The sequence below is a fragment of the Gadus morhua genome, chromosome 17, assembly GCF_902167405.1.
Source record: "Gadus morhua chromosome 17, gadMor3.0, whole genome shotgun sequence".
Taxonomy (NCBI): domain Eukaryota; kingdom Metazoa; phylum Chordata; class Actinopteri; order Gadiformes; family Gadidae; genus Gadus; species Gadus morhua.
Window position 1 is genome coordinate 18828242 of NC_044064.1, and position 6994 is coordinate 18835235.

Sequence of the window (6994 nt, forward strand, 5' to 3'; positions counted from 1 at the left end):
CGGTCTGTAGGGCCTACTAAACGCATACGGCTCCTTTAAATGCGTCTGCATAATTGAATTGTACGTCATGAGCGACTTGAGCGACCAAAGCGAACAGAAAAATTTGCAGCGAAACTTTGTGAGCGACCAAAGCGTCTTTGACGCTATGGTCGCTCCTGGTGTGGACGTACAGTTAGTCATTCACTCCGGCTATTAGTTATTCGCTCCGGCTATTAGGTATGCAGAACGAGCCCCTCCCCTTCTTTGCTTGACCACTAAGTTTGAAGGCTGTCTAACCAATCAGTGAAGAGAAAGACCAGACTAAAGTAACGCATTGTCGAAACTAGAGCTGCAGTGCCTCCATGTTTCGCCGTAACATAAGGCTGTGTTGTCTTTACTAGTTTCACTACAATGTAATGACCACCACTAGCTAGTGGAAAATATATTTGTGTCTAGTACAGTGATATATTTGTATATGTTAGGCTATATATTGAGATGGCAGTGTGCGAAATACCCATCATTATTCGGGGATGCCCTCATCCCCAGATTGTTCGCGATATGCAGTAGCCAGCTCGGCCATAACATTACAATATTTCATGGATGCAAGCAAGCCAAGACAATCGATCTATATCTATAGCCTACATGACAAGACACACACACACACACACACACACACACACACACACACACACACACACACACACACACACACACACACACACACACACACACACACACACACACACACATATTAAGCACACTGGTAAAGCAATAGGAGCCTGCATTGGCTAAAGTTGTTGGGATGCACCTTATTTTATAACAGGGAGGGGCAAAGTTGTGCATTACAATGCAAACACGACAATAATTGGCACCGTTCTTGCGCACTCAGAAGAACATGAACTGAATAAATGCCAGGTATATAGCATATCGGAGACGGGTACACAATCAGTGCATTTGCAAATGAGAGCCTGCAGTAGGACCGATCTTGTGACATTATTTAACCATCCATCTACAGCTAATACGATCAGACAGATACATCATTGATCACATAAAAGCCCACAACAAGCCCAACATCACCACGGCAGGTGCGCTCTCTCTCGCACATTCACACAATCACTCCAACTTCTCCAACTCCAAGGCAAGGCTGTTTCACTAAGACCACAAACAACCACAACTAACCAGCCTACATATCCACAATAATGCACAACAATCAGTTCTATACATTGCGTCTATCTTCTGTTAGGTCCACATGGCTAATTTGCATAGTTTGCACCGGACTGTCGGCTCCGCTTGTCAAAAAAATAGAACGTATTTGTGAATAAATGCTTTGAATTCTGAATACTGGACTTGGTGAGCTAGGCTCAATTTAAGTGACCTTTAGTGAGATGGCCTAAAACGGAATACAAATGAATTATTCTAGGACATATAGGCTTTCAGGATCAATTCAGAGGTTCAACTATTCTGGATTCATTTTGCTTAGCCAGTGAAAGTGACCAGCTGTAGATTCCGCACTGTTAAAAATACTTCACTACAAGTAGGCTATAAGTCCTCCAAATAATTCAGCAGAATTGCATTACTGCCACACGCATAGGCAGCAGTAGTCATTATGCGCTAAAATGGTCCCTGTCAGTGTTTTTCTATTCTGATGTTTGTGGATGAATCTTTCAGCTACAGCTTTGTTACATTTCCTTGCGATGGTTTGCTAGTTTAACTATACAGCAATAAATCAAATGATGTAAGATGATGTGTCCGTTGCGTGGCTGTCATGTGAGAGCCGTATACGCATTTTAAAAACACCTGTAATCAGCGTGACTCACGCTGATGTTTTTAAAATCACATCATCTTACATCATTTGATTTATTGCTGTATAGTTAAACTAGCAAACCATCGCAAGGAAATGTAACAAAGCTGTAGCTGAAAGATTCATCCACAAACATCAGAATAGAAAAACACTGGCAGGGACCATTTTAGCGAATTCAAAGCATTTATTCACAAATACGTTCTATTTTTTTGACAAGCGGAGCCGACAGTCCGGTGCAAACTATGCAAATTAGCCATGTGCACCAAACAGAAGATAGACGCAATGTATAGAACTGATTGTTGTGCATTATTGTGGATATGTAGGCTGGTTAGTTGTGGTTGTTTGTGGTCTTAGTGTAACAGCCTTGCCTTGGAGTTGGAGAAGTTGGAGTGATTGTGTGAATGTGCGTGAGAGAGCGCACCTGCCGTGGTGATGTTGGGCTTGTTGTGGGCTTTTATGTGATCAATGATGTATCTGTCTGATCGTATTAGCTGTAGATGGATGGTTAAATAATGTCACAAGATCGGTCCTACTGCAGGCTCTCATTTGCAAATGCACTGATTGTGTACCCGTCTCCGATATACCTGGCATTTATTCAGTTCATGTTCTTCTGAGTGCGCAAGAACGGTGCCAATTATTGTCGTGTTTGCATTGTAATGCACAACTTTGCCCCTCCCTGTTATAAAATAAGGTGCATCCCAACAACTTTAGCCAATGCAGGCTCTATTGCTTTACCAGTGTGCTTAATATATGTGTGTGTGTGTGTGTGTGTGTGTGTGTGTGTGTGTGTGTGTGTGTGTGTGTGTGTGTGTGTGTGTGTGTGTGTGTGTGTGTGTGTGTGTGTGTGTGTGTGTGTGTCTGCGTGTTGTCATGTAGGCTATAGATATAGATCGATTGTCTTGGCTTGCTTGCATCCATGAAATTGTAATGTTATGGCCGAGCTGGCTACTGCATATCGCGAACAATCTGGGGATGAGGGACTGCCATCTCAATATATAGCCTAACAAATATATCACTGTACTAGACACAAATATATTTTCCACTAGCTAGTGGTGGTCATTACATTGTAGTGAAACTAGTAAAGACAACACAGCCTTATGTTACGGCGAAACATGGAGGCACTGCAGCTCTAGTTTCGACAATGCGTTACTTTAGTCTGGTCTTTCTCTTCACTGATTGGTTAGACAGCCTTCAAACTTAGTGGTCAAGCAAAGAAGGGGAGGGGCTCGTTCTGCATACCTAATAGCCGGAGTGAATAACTAATAGCCGGAGTGAATGACTAATAGCCGCGGCTATTAGTCATTCAAAACCGTACGGAATCCGTACGGAATTCTTGCCAAACCGTACGGATTCCGTACGGTTTTGCACTTTTACCGCGCCAATCTAGGTCCGGATTGTGGCCTTCTTGGCTTTCCATACTGTGAGGGCTGCAGTTGGTGGACCCCCTCCAGTCTGCCGGGCCTCTGCATTTTTTCGATTTGCTAACATGGAGGAAAATGTTACCCTAATATTCAGTAACGGTATTTTGAAGACACATATATATAATGCATTTTGCCTAGGTGTAGCCTTCTGATATATCTAAATCCTATTAAATATTGGCAGTGTTGGGGTGGCTGGGAAATGTACTACTTACATTTACTGCTTAAATATAGTATACAAATATATAATACATGTTGAACATAGCTGTTAAATTAGGTAGAGCAGGCAAAACAGCACAATTGATTTGATTTCAATTAAACATTACTTTACCTGTTTAAACTATATTTTTGTACTTCATTTGCTGCCAAGTCCTCGTGGGGCAACTCGGGGTTGCGTAAATTGACACACACACACACACACACACACACACACACACACACACACACACACACACACACACACACACACACACACACACACACACACACACACACACACACACACACACACACAATTTACATATTGAATAAGTGGAAGATATTAAACTTTCCTCTTATTTTATTTTATTTTACTAATTTATTTGACTCACGCATTGACTTGTTCAGCTATTTCCTGCCAAGCTCTCTCTCGCGCTCTCGCTGCCGCGGCGGTATTGCTTTTTTTTGTTAAAATGGGTAACTGCTCGGCATACACGTTCATTAGAATTTCCAATTCCGTGGGGGAAAGGTAAGTGGATCTAAGCTTTTGGTCCATGTTTGATCATGTTATCAGAGATCCATTGATGATGGCTCTTCATAGTCAACAGGCACGCCCTCAACCCAGAGTGAACATACTCAGAGTTGATTAACCCAAAGCTGATCACCTGTTCTGAAACCGAAAACCCAGAGTTGCTTTTCAACCCTGAACTCTGAGTCAACCAACTCAGAGCGCAGGATTAAACTCAGAGTATGTTAAACCAGCTACCTGAAACAGGCCTCTGTAGGTAGCCTGACATCAACAGACGGTTGATAGTCTTGTTTTGCTTAGGAAGGTTCCTAACGGACTGAAGTGTCCTGGAAGTATTGAAGTGGGAGCCCCAGCTGTTTGAATCCTCTTCATGCTTCCAAGGTGCTTCAAAGCTTCCTTTCTTATCTCCTTTTGGTCACACTGGACCATCCTTTGCCAAAGGAGAGGAAATTAGGCCGTCCCACCAATAATAAATTCACCAAAACATAAAAGACCCACAATTATTTTCCATACAATCATACTTATTAGGATCTATGTCCATAAATATGAGTGGGCAGGAGTGTGAGCGAGAGCCACCATTATCCATGAGGCTGTTTCTCTTTGGGGGAAAGATCTTATTATTTTGACTTTCCCACCGCAACCCTGGACCTCTTAGTTCATTCTCAGTTTCCAAGGGCCCTTATCATCGGGCAAACACCAAACCACTGCTGGACCCTCCAACCAATCAACCAATCAGAGCAAAGAACGGGGGACATCTCAACAGCAGCCATCTTGGAGATCTGTCTGAATGGACAGACGGCCAGATGCCCGAACACACATTGGTCTGGTTCCCCCTGGGCCACTATGTAGGACTGTCTACTATTGAAACATATAGTATGTCCCAATACATAGCTAAGAAAATACAGCATGCAAAAAATACCAGGATGTTGTACTACATCCGGTCGCATTTCACAATATGCAAGCCAGCATGCTTTAGGCTCTTCTAACCCACATGCTTTGAAGCAGAAGATACGTCAAATGACGTATCTTACGTCCTGAGCCTCCGGGTGTCGATGGCTGGCCCTGCAGGGGCCTCATGTACTAAGACTTGCGTGGATTTCATACTGAAACTTGGCGTACGCCAAAACCCAGAAACTGTCTTACGCACAAATAAATTCAGATGCATCAAAGTGTGCGAACGCATGGATCCAAGCACGTTTCTTTTGTACATCTCGATCAACGTGGAATTGAGCGCACATGCCGAGGTGCCAAACTCCTCCCTGTCCACGCCCTCATTTAAATATGCAATTTCATTTAAATAGGCCTCTGGACCTGAGATTCACCTCTTAATCCGATCACCTGGCACCATGAACAGAGGCAAAAAACGAAACTTCACGGAGTCTGAGCTGGAGATTTTGCTCCACGAGGTAGAAATGCGCAAGCATATGCTATTGGAACCCTGTCAACAGGGATAAATGCAAAAAAAAAGAGAAGTGAGTGGGAGTGTGTTTGCGAGGCCGTCAATGCAGTGGGGTCTCAGCAGCGCACACACTCTGAAATTAAAAAAAAGTGGTCAGACCTCAAGGTGGAGGTGAAGCGGGGGGTTTCTGCCCACCGCCGAAGCGTGACCGCAACAGGTGGGGGGACGGGAGTGGGGGAACTCTCCCCCTTCGATTTGAGAGTGGCCGCTTTGATCGGTGACACAGCTCTCACCGGAGTGGTGGGAGCCCATGAAGGGGACACCGATCATCCCCAAGGTAAATATGCTGAAGTCATAAATGCTGTAATTATACTGGTCATACAATTGGCTGCTTGCAATACACATAAGTCGTGCGTAAAGATGCCAGGATATTAAAGACTTTGACTCGTGTTTATTAACTTAATTTTTTTTATTTTTGAATAGACAAGCAAGGAGAGGACACGGATTGCTCCGTCGGCCCCGGCGTCTCCAGCGCCCTTCGGATTTGACCATTTGCGATGTCCTCTAACAACGCTAACGCAGCCATTTTTAAAACAATTTTCTTCATTCATTGCGCATGCTTTTATAGCCACCCATATAATTGCAAGGTGTGTTAATTGTTCATTAGTGTGTCTATGATGTGCAAATCACTCTGAGTCATTGTTTTCACCTTTTTTCCCAGTTTCCCAGCGTCACCTCTAAGTGTCGCCAAAGGAACAATAGCTGTAGAAACGTGCGTACGACAGCTCTGGAGCTGGCGTGGGGACCGCACATTTTTACGGTAATTTCACGTTTTGTACGCCACGTTTTTGTGCGTACGCAACCTTAGTACATGAGGCCCCAGGTGTTCTGATCAGTGTACCTGTAGTATGTCCCAATTGTACTGTGTGCAACAGTACGTACGTGGGCCTTTGCTGCATGTCTTCCCCGCTCTCTCACATAGGCCTATGTGAGAAAGGATAAAACGTTAAAAAAAGAAGAAGGAAAAAAAGAAGTATGCGATTTAGAACGCAGCCTACACAGTTCCCCTCCCCTGTTGCGTCTGCGCTGTTTGGCAGCTGGGGGGCGCTGTCCCCACAGACTGCGGCAGAGACTGGAGCCCAGCTCCAACACTGTCAAAGATGAATGCTCGTCTTGTCCTTGAGTATTGCCGTTTCTCAGCCGCTAGGATCCGTGATCTCTTCAATGGGGAGTTTTAAGCAGTTGGTCAAACCTTGTCCAACTGCTAAAAACTTCCCATGGAAGAGATCATGCAGCCTATTGAAGACCTTATGAGCAATGGGATGAGGTAAGATATAAGTGTCCTATTTAGTGGGGCTCTATATTTATATTTTATAGTAAACTGGTTTTACTATAAAGCCGACGTTCCTTTGGATGCATTTGAGCCAGATGCTCAAATGCATCCAAGATTAACTTAATGCCAAAAGACAAGGTTAACTTAAACCAATCATCATCAACATTGGTGTAGTCAAAGGCACATGGGTCAAGATGAAACCCTCCAAATTGTATCCATATCGGGCTATAGAGCGGTAAAACATTAACTGAAAATGCAACATCTCCAAATTGTACCCAAATCGGGCGATAGGGGGAGCTAAATCAGTTAACTGAAAATGCAGGCTTTGGACAGACAT